The sequence below is a fragment of the Mobula hypostoma genome, chromosome 10 (assembly GCF_963921235.1).
Source record: "Mobula hypostoma chromosome 10, sMobHyp1.1, whole genome shotgun sequence".
Lineage (NCBI taxonomy): Eukaryota > Metazoa > Chordata > Chondrichthyes > Myliobatiformes > Myliobatidae > Mobula > Mobula hypostoma.
Window position 1 is genome coordinate 105,298,020 of NC_086106.1, and position 14,884 is coordinate 105,312,903.

The window sequence follows — 14,884 nt, forward strand, 5'->3', positions numbered from 1 at the left end:
TAGCATGGTGGAAGGAGCTTGCTCTCTCTTCCTTTGTTTAAGGCAAGCGGTGCACATAACCATTGGAAGGTATGCTCTGCACGCGCTTTTAACTAATTATGTTTGTTGAATATCAGCTTTGTAGGTTCTGTAAATTGGGGAACATGAATGGTTGGTTGAATTTTTACTGTTTGCAAAATAAATAATATGTGCAAACACGAGGAAATCTGCAGATGCTGAAAATTCAAGCAACACACACAAAAAAATGCTGGTGAACACAGCAGGCCAGGCAGCACCACCAACAGGATCCCACCACCAAGCATATCCTTCTCTCCCCCACTTTCTGCTTTCCGCAGGGATCGCTCCCTACACAACTCCCTTGTCCATTCGTCCACCCCCCCACCCTTCCCACTGATCTCCCTCCCAGCACTTATCCTTGTAAGCGGAACAAGTGCTACACATGCCCTTACACTTCTTCCCTTACCACCATTCAAGGCCCCAAACAGTCCTTCCAGGTGAGGCGACACTTCACCTGTGAGTCGGCTGGGGTGATATACTGCATCCAGTGCTCCCGGTACGGCCTTCTATATATTGGCGAGACCCGACGCAGGCTGGGAGACCGTTTCGTTGAACACCTACGCTCTGTCCGCCAGAAAAAGCAGGATCTCCCAGTGGTCACACATTTTAATTCCACGTCCCATTCCCATTCTGATATGTCAATCCACGGCCTCCTCCACTGTCAAGATGAAGCCACACTCAGGTTGGAGGACCTTATATTCCGTCTGGGTAGCCTCCAACCTGATGGCATGAGCATTGACTTCTCTAACTTCCATTAATGCCCCTTACCCCATCCCTTATTTATATATTTATTATTATTTCTTTCCCCCTCCCTTTTTTTCCTCTCTTTTTTCTCCCCCGTCCCTCTCACTATAACTCCTTTCCCATCCTCTGGCTTCCCCCCACCTTCCTTTCTCCCTAGGCCTCCCATCCCATGATCCTCTCCCTTCTCCAGCCTGGTATCCCTTTTGCGAAACAACTTTCCAGCTCTTAGTTCCATCCCTCCCCCTCCTGTCTTCTCCTATCATTTCGGATCTCCCCCTTCCCCTCCCACCTTCAAATCTCTTACTATCTCTTCTTTCAGTTGATCCTGACAACGTGTCTCGGCCCAAAACATCAACTGTACCTCTCCCTAGAGATGCTGCCTGGCCTGCTGCATTCACCAGCATTTCTTGTGTGTGTTAAATAAATAATATACTTACTCGCAGTCAGTGTTGTGTCTCACTTGCCTGATTCAACATTACATTTTGACGCTGCTGTATGGCTTTCTGAGCAGAAATACATTTCTTTAAAAGTTTATTTAAAAGAGTGGATCCCCATATGAAAGAGTGTAAGCTTTTGAAGACCTGCTAACCTATTGATGGGTTACCTGATGCCAGTAGGTTGGTCAGACCAGTTACCGATTTCACTGGGGATGAAATTGGACATCACATTGCTTCCATACTTAAATCGTTGGGTTTTCCCAAGAGAAAGAAAAGCCGGCGGGATGTCTTCTGGCTGTTTGCAGCGATTGTGAGGCATCAGTATAAAATGATAATGTCTCTTAAGAATGAGGTCAAGGACTCTTTATTATTCTGCGAGAATCACTATTGATGGCGCAGAATAGGGCTTTCGAGTTAGAGGATAAGAATATAGAGATAGCTTGTCAGCTAATGAAGATACAGCATTTAGACGCGGTAAGCCAAGCAGGTTGGCAGTCTGACCCTATTAAGATTCGAGCTTCAGTGAGCTCTGGGGCTGGATGATGCTACTCTGGGGCTGGGAGATGGGGATGCCTGCTGGATGATGAAAATGAGGGATAGAGGGTACCATGGACCCCATGGTTTAACCCTCAAGATGATCACCCTCTCTCCTGTGTGTCCAAAACAGTGCAGACCAGGCCAGTAATCACACGTCCCATACTCGCCAGAGAGGGTATCGGTCCCAGGCATCTACCTCTCAGGAGGGGGAGGGGGAAAGAGGATCAAGAATGTGTGGGGGGTGGTACAATGGGCACTTTCGAGACAACAGAGATCAGAGAATTCTCTACTAAGGAATTAGTGAATTTAGGGGATAGGTACAGACAAAAATCTGGGGAGTCTTTGGCCCCGTGTTTGTTGAGGATATGGAATGAGGGTGTACCGGAGTGAGCCTATCTAATAGAGAGATGGGTGCCTGGGGGGGGGGGGGCTATCGTCCCAACAAGTGATCAGTAACACTCTGAGGACACTGCTTGCTCCCCCCAAGCATAATGCATCACTCTGGGATCAGGTAATGGCTCCGGTTAAACTTAGGCATCATTTCCTTACTGTATGGAATTTAGAACCCCAAGCGGAATGGAGCACAGGAGAGGTGATAATCATAGCCTGCCAGAGGATATTGAATTAACTTCTTGAATGAGAGGACATGTGGTTATAGCAGTGGCTTTTCCAATAAAAGGGGTAGTGCTGTCTTTAATAGCACCAGTTGTTGGTCATCCTGTAAGAACAGCAATTCAATTAATACAAGGTTTAGAGTACGTGGAAGAGGGTGCACGTGGCCAGGTCCAGAGTTAGATAAGCAAACAGGGAGTGGGGTGTCCCACATATCCTGTAAAGAAGTGTTTTTAGCATTGCTTAAATCTGGGGTCCTGAAGGAGCAGGTAAACGGCATTCCTCTATGCAGTGTTGAGGATGTACTGTCAGGAGAAGCAAGAAAGGGAGCCTGCTGAGCGGGAAGGGTCATTCTTCAAGTCCTCTCCCAATAAGGGCTCCTTTTGTCCTCTACCAGATTCCTTGCATTCCATTCAGGATTCTCTAAGTGGCTAGGACATATGCGTCTCATTGTTGTAGGGAGGGGTTTCCTTTGACCTGTATCCCACATCCCTGTAAACAAAGTATGAATTATTTGAATGTGGAAATGTGAGGTGTGGCCACACACATCTGTGCGTGTGTGTGTGTGTGTGTGTGTGTGTGTGTGTGTGTGTGTGTGTGCGCGCGCTTTGCCTTTAAGAGACTGTGTGAATGTGTTGGGCCCCACCCAGTTGCTTTTTCCTTCTCAGTTGTTCTTTGATAAGCATGTTATTTCTCTGTAAGAAATTAAGTGTCTAGTTTGAGTTTTTGAAGTTCCATATTAAGTTTTAAAGGAGTACAGCCTGGGTTTTGTATTCTAATCTGTTACATTGCTTCTTGTGTTTGTTTAGTCAGTTACTTGTTTCCCCACAAAGTTGGTTTTAGGGATGACTCATTTCATACTGACCATATGAAATTTGAGTTGAAGGTGTAGAAATTTGAGCAGCTTTATTCTGGATATGGGATGCCCACATTTCAGAGGGAATTGAGCATTTGGGGAACCATTCCAGTAGGGTTGTTTTTGTGTTTCCTAAATATCCAGTGACAAATCAAGAGCGAGCGCATTTGTGTCCCCCTGCATTACAGAATTGCAAGGTGGTGGTGCTGACTTGTAGTGGGAAATCTTGTGATTCATTCCTGGAAATGGCATTTGAATTTGCACACTGGACCAACAGGTCAGATTGGTGAATATGTATGAGGACTCCTTACTACATCGCAAAAGGGGTGCCGCTGATATTGATCCCTTTGACAAGGAAAAAGAGTTTTAGGGGAAATTATTTGGCTTCTTGAGTTTTGGCATTCTGTTTTAGGGGAGCTGCGAGGGGTAGCCTATTCTAGCCAACCTCACCCCAGAGTAAGGTAACAGCCTCAAGAGACTTGAGCCTTAATATCCCCTGAGTAGAAAGTGCTTTAAGGACTAGTATTTCCCTGTGTACCATTTGTTTAAGAGTAAATAACTCTTAGAGTGATTTCCCCACCTGACAGAGTGGTGGTGTAGGTGGTATGATAAGCACACATACAAGGTGGATGGAGAGTGGAGTGAGAGCAGGGCTATATCCTGGAATGGCTGTGTCCATGCCAAATGGTGCTGTGAATGTGGGTACTTGTTGGACACGGAAAGACATTTGCTGGGTATGTAGTTCCTAGGACCATACGTGGTTCCCGCAGGTGGTGCAGCTGATACACGGTGCCGTATGTATACCACCACAGTGCCCTGGAGGAGCACGTTGCCCATGTTGGTCAGTAAGAGAGCTATTGCAAAGGACGGAAGGTTCTGAATGACAGCCTTTCTCAGCATGGTGTGGCCAGACTGTCCCGGGAACTGATTTTGATGGCCTTAGATTACCTGTCCACAAAGGAAGGTGGCACTTGTACTAGCATTGGTCAAGAATGCTGCACCTACACTCCTGATGGATCTGATAACATCACTCACCTGCTGTTAATCACATCTGAGAGTCAATGTATAGATTAACTGGGGACCAGCTTATTAGCTATGACACTCTGGGGTTTGGTCGCCGGCCACTCGACCATGGTTTTCAGTCGGGTGCCGGGTGCTCAGAGAGAGTTGGCGGAGGGCGGGCACCCGGCACTCGGCCGGGGGCCATGGTCAAGTGGTCGGCAACTTGAGCCGGCTCACCCACCGGACTTAGTCTGGTGAGGAGGGTGTGAGGACACCCAGCAGGACTAAAAAAAAAACAAGACCTGACAAAGGGAGGATGAGCTCCTTGTGAGCCAACAGCCATCTTCCGTGGAAGAGATTAAAGCCTCACCACGTATCTACAAATCGTATTTTATGCAACTAGTAGAAGAGATATGATGAACTTGGGCGCTGCACCGTATGCCTGGACCTGCCCAAGGCCTCCACCTACGGGAAGGCCGAGCTCAAAGAAGCAGCCGCGGCTGGAGGCCAACACGGCCTCGGGCTTGAGTTCGGCGGGGGCGGCAGCGGGCAGTGCCAAGGCGGCCAGCGAGAACAAACTGGAGGAGAGGCTGTACTTGGTGTTGTCGGAAGATCGAAGAAGATGGAAGTGCATAGCCGCCATTCCTGATTCAGGACAGCACCCACTAACTGACTGACTGGGGTGGGACTGCTGGACTACTGTAGTGTACTCGGGGTGACTATTGGGCTTACAGTATTGAGTATTGTACTTTGGGGTTTTACATGTACCTTAGTTGGGAGTTCGAAAGAGTCATACTCATCTGAGGATTGGATCATCAGATTCGCAACTTTCGAGGGGTAAAGTATCCTATGGGGGCATAGTTTATTCTGCCTGTTGAAAGTTACATTGTCAAGATTGGTTAGTTTAAAAACTACAGCTGCTTTTCCCATTGGTTAGTCACCTAATTTCCTGTTTCAAATATCCCAGGTATAAAATAGCATGTGGAAGGAGCTTGCTCTCTCTTCCTCTGTTTAAGGCAAGCGGTGCACATTAACTATTGGGAAGGTATGCTCTGCATGCTCATTTTTCTCGGTATGTTTGTTCAATATTCAGCTTTGTAGGTTCTGTAACTTGGGGAACAGGAATGTTTGGTTGAATTTTTACTGTTTGTAAATAAATGATTACTATACTTATTGCAGTCAGTGTTTTCCATCTCACTCGCCAGACCTCCATACCTGATTCAACATTACAGCCAGTGATCATAATATGATAGGACTCAACCCATAGATTGAGAAGAAGCAGCTAAAATCAGATGTGTCAGTATTACAGTGGAGAAAAGGAAATTACAGAGGCATGAGAGAGGAGCTGGCCAAAGTTAATTGGAGGGGACACTAGCAGGGATGAGGGCAGAACAGCAGTGGCTGGAGTTTCTGGGAGGAATTTGGAAGGTGCAGGAAAAATGCATCCCAAAGATGATGTATTCTAAAGGGAGAATGAAGCAACCGTGCCTGACAGGTGAAGTCAAAGACAGCATAAAAGCAAGAGAGCATAAAATAGAGCAAAAATTAGTGGGAAGGTAGAGGATTGTGAAGCTTTTAAAAGCCAACAGAAGGCAGCTGAAAAAGCCATAAAGAGAGAAAAGGTGAAATATGAAGTTAAGCTAACCAATAATATAAAAGAGGATTCAGTAAGGTTTTATTTCAGATATACTGTATAAAGAGTAAAGGAGACATAAGAGTGGTGATCGAACCACTGGAAAATGACGCTGGAAATGTAGTAATGGGGGGGGCGGGGGGCAAAGAAATAGAGGAAGAACCCAATGAGTATTTTGCATCAGTCTTCACTGTGAAAGGCACTAGCAGAATGCCAGAAATGTAAGAGTGTCAGGGGGCAAAAGACAGTGTCATTGCTGTCATTAAAAGAGAAAGTGCTTGAGAAGCTGAAAATTCTGAAGGTAGATAAGTCACCTGCACCAAAGGGACTACATCCCAAGGTTCTGAAAGAGGTACTAAAGAGATCATGGAGGCATTAACAATGATCTTTAAGAATCATTAGAGTCTGGAATGGTTCAGAGGACTTGAAAAGTGCAAATGTCACTCCACTCTTTAAGGGAAGGAGGCAGAGAAAGGAAATTATAGACCAATTAGCCTGACTTCAGTGGTTGGAAAGCTGTTGGAGTCAATTCTTAAGGATGAGGTTTCAGGGTACTTGGAGGCACATGGCAAAATAGGCCAAAGTCAGCATGGTTTCCTTAAAAGGAAAATTTGCCTGACAAAACCGTTGGAATTCTTTGAGGAAATAACAGGCAGGATAGACAGAGGAGAGTCCATGGATGTTGTTTATAGAAACATAGAAAATCTACAGCACAATACAGGCCCTTCGGCCCAGAAAGCTCTCCTGATCATGTCCTTACCTTAGAAATTACCTAGGGTTACCCAGAGCCCTCTATTTTTCTAAGCTCCATGTACCTATCCAGGAGTCTCTTAAAAGACCCTATCGTATCCGCCTCCACCACTGCTGCTGGCAGCCAATTCCACGCATTCACCACTCTCTGTGTAAAAAACTTACCCCTGACATCTCCTCTGTACCTACTTCCAAGCACCTTAAAACTGTGCCCTCTTGTGATAGCTATTTCAGCCTTGGGAAAAAGCCCCTGCCTATCCACACGATCAATGCCTCTCATCACCTTATACACTTTTATCAGGTCACTTCTCATCCTCCGTCGCTCCAAGGAAAAAGGCCGAGTTCACTCAACCTATTCTCATAAGGCATGCTCCCCAATCCAGGCGACATCCTTGTAAATCTCCTCTGCACCCTTTCTATGCTTTCCACATCCTTCATATAGTGAGGCAACCGGAACTGAGCACAGTATTCCAAGTGGGGTCTGACCAGAGTCCTATATAGCTGCAACATTACCTGTCAGCTCCTAAACTCAATCCCACGATTGATGAAGGCCAATGCGCTGTATGCTTTCTTAACCATAGAGTCAACCTGCGCAGCAGCTTTGAGTGTCTTATGGACTCGGACCCCAAGATCCCTCTGATCCTCCATACTGCCAAGGGTCTTACCATTAATGCCATATTCTTTCATCATATTTGACCTACCAAAATGAACCACCTTACACGTATCTGGGTTGAACTCCATCCGCCACTTCCCAGCCCAGTTTTGCATCCTATCAATGTCCCGCTGTAACTCCTGACAGCCCTTCACACTATCCACAACACCCCCAAACTTTGTGTCATCAGCAAATTTATAAAAATCACGAAGAGCAGGGGTCCCAGAACAATTCCCTGAGGCACGCCACTGGTGACCGACCTCCATGCAGAATATGACCCGTCTACAACCACTCTTTGCCTTCTGTGAGCAAGCCAGTTCTGGATCCACAAAGCAATGTCCCTTCGTATCCCATGCCTGCTCACTTTCTCAATAAGCCTTGCATGGGTTACCTTGTCAGATGCCTTGCTCTACCTTCATCAATGTGTTTAGTCACATCCTAAAAAAAATTCATTCGGGCTCATAAGGCATGACCTGCCTTTCACAAAGCCATGCTGACTATTCCTAATCATATTATGTCTCTCCAAATGTTCATAAATTCTGCCTCTCAGGATCTTCTCCATCAACTTACCTCCAACTGAAGTAAGACTCACTGATCTATAATTTCCTACGCTATCTCTGCTCCCTTTCTTGAATAATGGAACAGCATCTGCAACCCTCCAATCCTCCAGAACCTCTCCTGTCTCCATTGATGATGTAAGGATAAGGATCATTGCCAGAGGCTCAGCAATCTCCTCCCTCACCTCCCACAGTAGCCTGGGGTACTTCTCGTCTGGTCCTGGTGACTTGATGCTTTCCAAAAGCTTCAGCACATCCTATTTCTTAATATCTACGTGCTCATTAAGTACATCTGCTATCTCCTCCGGTTCCATACAAACTTTTCCACTGTCACACTTGATTGGTCGTATTCTCTCACGTCTTATCCTCTTGCTCTTCACATACTTGTAAAATATCTTGGGGTATTCCTTAATCCTATCCACCAAGGCCTTCTCATGGCTCTTTCTCACTCTCCTAATTTCTTTCTTAAGCTCCTTCCTGCTAGCCTTATAATATTCTCGATCTCTATCATTACCTAGTTTTTTGAACCTTTCATTAGCTCTTCTTTTCTTCTTGACTAGATTTACAACAGCCTTTGTACACCACGGTTCCTGTACCCTACCATCCTTTCCCTGTCTTATTGGAACATACCTATGCAGAACTCCACGCAAATATCCCCTGAACATTTGCCATATTTCTTCCATACATTTCCCTGAGAATATCTGTTCCCAATTTATGCCTCCAAGTTCCTGCCTGATAGCCTCATATTTCCCCTTACTCCAATTAAATGCTTTCCTAACTTGTCTGTTCCTATCTCTCTCCAATGCTATGGTAAAGGAGATAGAATTGTGATCACTATCTCCAAAATGCTCTCCCACTGAGAGATCTGACACCTGACCAGGTTCATTTCCCAAAACCAGATCATCAATGTAGGCTTGTAGGCTTATCTACATATTGTGTCAAGAAACCTTGAACACACCTAACAAACTACACGCAATCTAAACCCCTCACTCTCGGGACATGCCAATCGATATTTGGGAAATTAAAATCTCCCACCATGACAACCCTGTTATTATTACATCTTTCTAAAATCTGTGAATCTGTCTCCCCATCTGCTCCTCGATATCCCTGTTACTATTGGGTGATCTATAAATAAAAACACCCAGTAGTTATTGATCCCAACTTCCACCCACAGAGACTCCGTAGACAATCCCTCCATGTCTTCCTCCTTTTCTACAGCCGTGACGCTATCTCTGATCAACAGTGCCATGCCCCCACCTCTTTTGCCTCCCTCCCTGTCCTTTCTGAAACATCTAAATTCTGGCACTCGAAGTAAACATTACTGCCCCTGAGCCATCCAAATCTTTATTTAGATTTTCAGAAGGCCTGCTTAAAGAAGAGCCCATGGTATTACAGGAAAGATGCTAGCAAGGACAGAAGATTGGCTGACCGGCAGGAGACAAAGATTGGGAATAAGGGGGCCTATTTTGGTTGGCTGCTGGTGACTAGTGGTGTGCCGCAGGATTGGTGTTGGAACTGCTTGCCAACAGAATGGGCAAAGAAGTGGCAAATAGAATCTAATGTAGGGAAATACATGGTCATGCCTTTTCCTAGTGGAAATAAAGGAATGGACTATTTTCTAAATAACGAGAAAATTCAAAACATCAGAGGTGAAATGGGACTTGAGAGTCCTCCTGCAGGATTCCCTAAAGATACTTTGCAAGATGAGTCGGTGATAAGGAAAGCAAATGCAATGTTTGCATTCATTTTGGGAGGATTGAAATACAAAAAGCAAGGATGTAATGGTGAGGCTTTATAAGGCATTGGTCAGACTGGTCCTGGACTACTCTGAGCAGTTTTGGGCCCTTTATCTGAGAAAATATGTGCTGGCATTGAAGAGGATCCAGAGGAGACTTGTGAGAATGATACTGTAACAGGAATGAATGGGTTAACATATGAGGAGCATTTGATGGCTTTGGACCTGCACTCGTGGAGTTTAGAAGAATAAGGAGGGAATTAACTGAATCCTATTGAATATTGCAAGGCCCAGAAAGAGTGGATTTTGAGAGAATGTTTCCTATACTGGTTAAGTCTAGGACCAAAGGGCACAGCTTCAGAATAGAGGGATATCCATTTAGAATAGAGATGAGAAAAAAAAATACTTTTGCAGGCCAAGTCATTAGGTATACAGTATTTAAGGTGGAAGTTGATAGGTTGTTGATTAATTGGGATAGGGTTACAGGAGTATGGAGTTGAAAGAGATAATAAGTCAGTCATGATGGAACAGCAGAAAAAAGTCAATGGCCCAAATGGCCTAATCCTGTTCCTATGTCTTATGGGCTTATCAATCGTGTTTCGGTATAATGTCAATGATATAATCAGAAATATAAATCAGCACAACATCGCAGGCCGAATAGCCTGTACTACACTGTAATGTTCTCAGTTCTATCTTCCAAATCATTCTAATGTCACAATGTTTGCTATTGCAACATTTCCCAGCACACTACAAATGTTATACGTACTTTTTTTCACACCATTAAAGGCATACGTAAATGCTGCATCAGAACCTAACATCCCCAAAGCAGAAGATGTGGGCGAAGTTCAGCGGATGAAACAGCATCTACAGAGAGAGGAAAGGAGCAAATGTTTAAAGCAAATAAACTTTTATCAGTTCTTCAACTTTTCTGTGTTCATTTATGATGTAGGATTTTTTTAATCTTCCTTTTAGTGACTGAATTACTTAAAAACAAGAGTCAAAAACACTAAACATGTGAAGACAATGAGCAAACAAGGAAAACATATTTTAGGTTAAATTTACACTTTTTAAAACATTATGATGCTGGAACGAAGTGGTTGAAATTGGGACAATATTTAGGCTCCCTCCCACAATAGCAAGAATAATTCTTATGAATAGTAACATCAAAAACGCATAAACCATGACAACTCAAAGCGCTACCTGGATTGAAGACCAAAACCAACAAAATGTGCTTTGGTTACAAGGGTCATGAAAGTAAAAGTCAAAAGCTGAACACCTGCATGATGAGTTATGTAATGAATAGGATGCAAGTTCACAATTGGACAGTTTTGTTAAAACATGTTAAAAGGTGTTATAATTTGCATAATGTGGTTGAAGGATCTAGTTCCAATAACAACAAAATTCTCTTCCTATTTAAATCAAAGAAGGTGGGTACTTAGAAACAAGTGTGTAATATTGACGAGATGTGGGTTTGTTGGAAAGGTATGCTATTAATATGCTTTTCCAAACAGCAAAAGGCTGCACTGAGATTTAAACTAACCAGTGACTGTTTCTGCCTGATGGAACTCAGTAGGGGATTTCAAACTTAAATTCTTAAGTTCTTAGTGTCATACCACTCAGACATCAAGGCCTTTGAATGCTATTTTTAAAAAAAACATCTGCAATTTATTTGGAACTTATGTAAAAATTGTTTTCTGTATTTCCCATCCATGCTTGGAAGAACATTGTGGCAAAGAAATTCAAGATGTTGCTTATCATAGGCAATACTCAAGGTTGTTCTATCAACCATGTGACATACTGGAAGACATTAAGGTTCTTTTCCTCCCAGCCCAAAATGAATTCAGGGCTGTTACCCATGGGTTGGAGAACCAGATCAAAGTTCAAAGTAAATTTATCATCAAAATACATATATGTCACCATGCACAACCCTGAGATTCATTTTCTCGCAGGCATACTCAATAAATCCATAATAGATTAATAACCAGAATACAATCAATAAAAGTCCGCACCAACTTGGGAGTTCAACCATTGTGCAAAAGACAACAAACTGTGCAAACACAAAAATAAACAAATATTAATTAATAGATAAATAAATAAATACATACATACGCAAGCAAGCAATAAATATTGAGAACATGAGATGAAGAGTCCTTGAACGTGAGTCCATAGGTTGTGGGAACATTGCAATGATGGAGTAAGTGAAGCTGAGTAAAGTTGTCCTTTTGGATCAAGAGCCTGGTTGTTGAGGGATTAATTTTATTTATTTATTGAGATACAACACAGAATAGACACTTGTCGTCCTTTAAGCCAAGCTGTCTAGCAATCCGCCAATTTAAATCTATCCTAATCACGGGACAATTTACAATACCTAATTAACCTACCAACTGGTACATATTTGGACTGCAGGAGTAAACTGGACCTTCCAGAGGAAACACATGCGGTCACGGGAGATTGGTCACTGCTAGGTGATCCCAAGACTCACTCTCAGTGAGAGGAAAAGTGGATGAGAACACAGATGTGAGGAAACAGAAGAAACATGATGGAGAACCCTGTCAAAGCCACACTCTTGAAAAGTGGACCTATAAGCAGAACAATTTTTGATTCTTCAGGGAAAAATAAATTCGCTAAGTGCAACAGCTAAGGTAATGCTTGTCAGCTATGTTTGTGACATCTGTTTATAGTGATGGAGTGGAGGAGAAAATGGTTGTATTCGTGAGACAAAAAGGGTAGAGACAGCTGCTCTCTTCACCCACAAGTGAAACTATAGCTCTTTCCAGCCTCACCATCATTTCACTAACATCCAAAAAGTAACTATTTACATTTTGACAACTATCTTTTCTTTTTTGTTGATAAATCATTAATTATCCTATTCACTATGGACTTGATTTCTCTCTATATGGTAAAGAGTTTGATTGTTCATTCAATAAGGCATTTGATAAGGTTTTTAGGATGTGACTAAACACATTGATGAAGGTAGAGCAAGGCATTCGACAAGGTAACCCATGCCAGGCTTATTGAGAAAGTAAGCAAGCATGGGATACGAGGGGACATTGCTTTGTGGATCCAGACCTGGCTTGCCCACAGAAGGCAAAGAGTGGTTGTAGATGGGTCATATTCTGCATGGAGGTCGGTAACTAGCGGTGTGCCTCAGGGATCTGTTCTGGGACCCCTACTCTTTGCGATTTTTATAAATGACCCGGATGAGGAAGTGGAGGGACGGGTTAATAAATTTGCTGATGACACAAAGGTTGGAGGTGTTGTGGATAGTGTGAAGGGCCGTCAGGAGTTACAGCGGGACGTTGATAGGATGCAAAACTGGGCTGAGAAGTGGCAGATGGAGTTCAACCCAGATAAGTGTGAGGTGGTTCATTTTGGTAGGTCAAATATGATGGCAGAATATAGCATTGATGGTAAGACTCTTGGCAGTGTGGAGGATCAGAGGGATCTTGGGGTCCGAGACCATAAGACACTCAAAGCTGCTACGCAGGTTGACTCTGTGGTTATGAAGGGATACGGTGCATTGGCCTTCATCAACTGTAGGATTGAGTTTAAGAGCCGAAAGGTAATGTTGCAGCTATATAGGACCCTGGTCAGACCCCACTTGGAGTACTGTGCTCAATTCTGGTCGTCTCACTACAGGAAAGATGTGAAAACCATAGAAAGGATGCAGAGAAGATTTACAAGGATGTTGCCTGGATTGGGGAGCATGCCTTATGAGAATAGGTTGAGTGAACTTGGCATTTTCTCCTTGGAGCGACAGAGGATGAGAGGTGACCTGATAAAGGTGTACAAGATAATGAGAGCCATTGATCACATGGATAGTCAGAGGCTTTTTCCCAGGGCTGAAATAGCTAGCACAAGAGGGCATAGTTTTAAGGTGCTTGGAAGTAGGTACAGAGGAGATGTCTGGGGTAAGTTTGTTTATTTTTTTTATGTAGAGTGTGGTGAGCGTATGGAATGGGCTGCTGGCAGTGGCGGTGGAGGCGGAAACAATAGGGTCTTTTAAGAAACTCCTGGGTAGGTACATGGAGCTTAGAAAAATAGAGGGCTATGGGTAAGCCGAGGTAGTTCTAAGGTAAGGACATGTTCAGCACAGCTTTGTGGGCCGAAGGGCCTGTTATTGTGCTGTAAGTTTTCTATCTTTCTAATAATTTGAAAAGGTTTTGACAACCATTTTGTTATTAACGTTTGAGATGGTGGTATTTCAAGTGCTATCTTTTGTGTCCTCATTTATTAAATCCTCATTTGATAGTTCTTCTCTGGAGAGTTTGAGCAAATCCACCATATCAGTCTCTTCCACTTCTTCAAAGCTAATCTCCTTGGTTGAGCTGATACTTGAGGACATCATGAGCCCTTTTGAAGTCATTCATGCTTTTTGCCTTAAATCTTTTATGCAATGTGATTCATCGGCATCCCATGAACCATTGAAATTTTAGCCATAGCATAACTTCTTGATTATTGCCTTAACTGCAACACTTTATTGCTTTGAGCTAGAAGTAGAATACTATATAAATGTTCGGTTAAACATCGCTGCTTCCATCAGGAAGAAGGTACAGGAGCCGCAGAACTCACACCTCCAGGTTCAGGAACAGTTATTATCCCTCAGCCATCAGGTTCTTGAACCAGAGGGGATAATTTCACTCAACTTCACTTGCCCCATCAATGAAATATTCCCACAACCTATGGATTCACTTTCAGGGACTCTTCATCTCATGATCTTGATATTTATTTCTTGATTATTTATTATTATTTCTTTCTTTTTGTACTTGCACAGTTTGTTGTCTATTGCACACTGGTTAGTGTGGTCTTTCATTGATTCTATTATGGTTATTACTCTATTATGGATTTATTCTGCATGCCTGCAAGAAAATTAATCTCAGGGTTGTATACATACATGTACTTTGATAATAAACTTATTTTGAACTTTGAGTAACATCACCAATAGCCTGTCCTGATCAGAAATTTGGCCCATCCACTTCAACTCTCAACAACTTTTAATCAATGCACCACAGAAAACATCTTACTTGGATGCTTCGCAGCATGGTATAGTAACTGCTCTGCCCATGACTGCATGAAACTGCAGGGAGATGAGGACACACCTCAGAACGTCTTAGAAAACAATCTCCTCTCCATTGACTTTGTCTATACTTCTCACTGCTTCAGTAAAACAATTATGTAATCAAAGACCCCACCCCAGACATTTTGTCTTCTACGCCTTCCCATCAGGCAGAAGATACAAAAGCCTGAAAGCACTCAAAGACAGCTTTTATCCCATTGTTATAAGATTGCTGAATGGTTCCCTAGTACAATAT

General features: G+C 43.3%; 1 protein-coding gene across 2 annotated transcripts in view; it reads right to left on the bottom strand.

Annotated features, from left to right (window-relative positions):
• Positions 1–14,884, bottom strand: part of LOC134353389 (actin-binding protein WASF3-like) — an 83,419-nt gene that overhangs the window by 50,902 nt on the left and 17,633 nt on the right. Inside the window, exon 2 of one of the 2 annotated variants that reach the window (XM_063061415.1) lies at positions 10,339–10,436. The exons of the other annotated variant lie outside the window; for it this stretch is intronic. The gene's annotated coding sequence lies outside the window, so the exon portion shown is untranslated. The remainder of the gene's footprint in view (positions 1–10,338; positions 10,437–14,884) is intronic. 2 annotated transcript variants of the gene reach the window in all.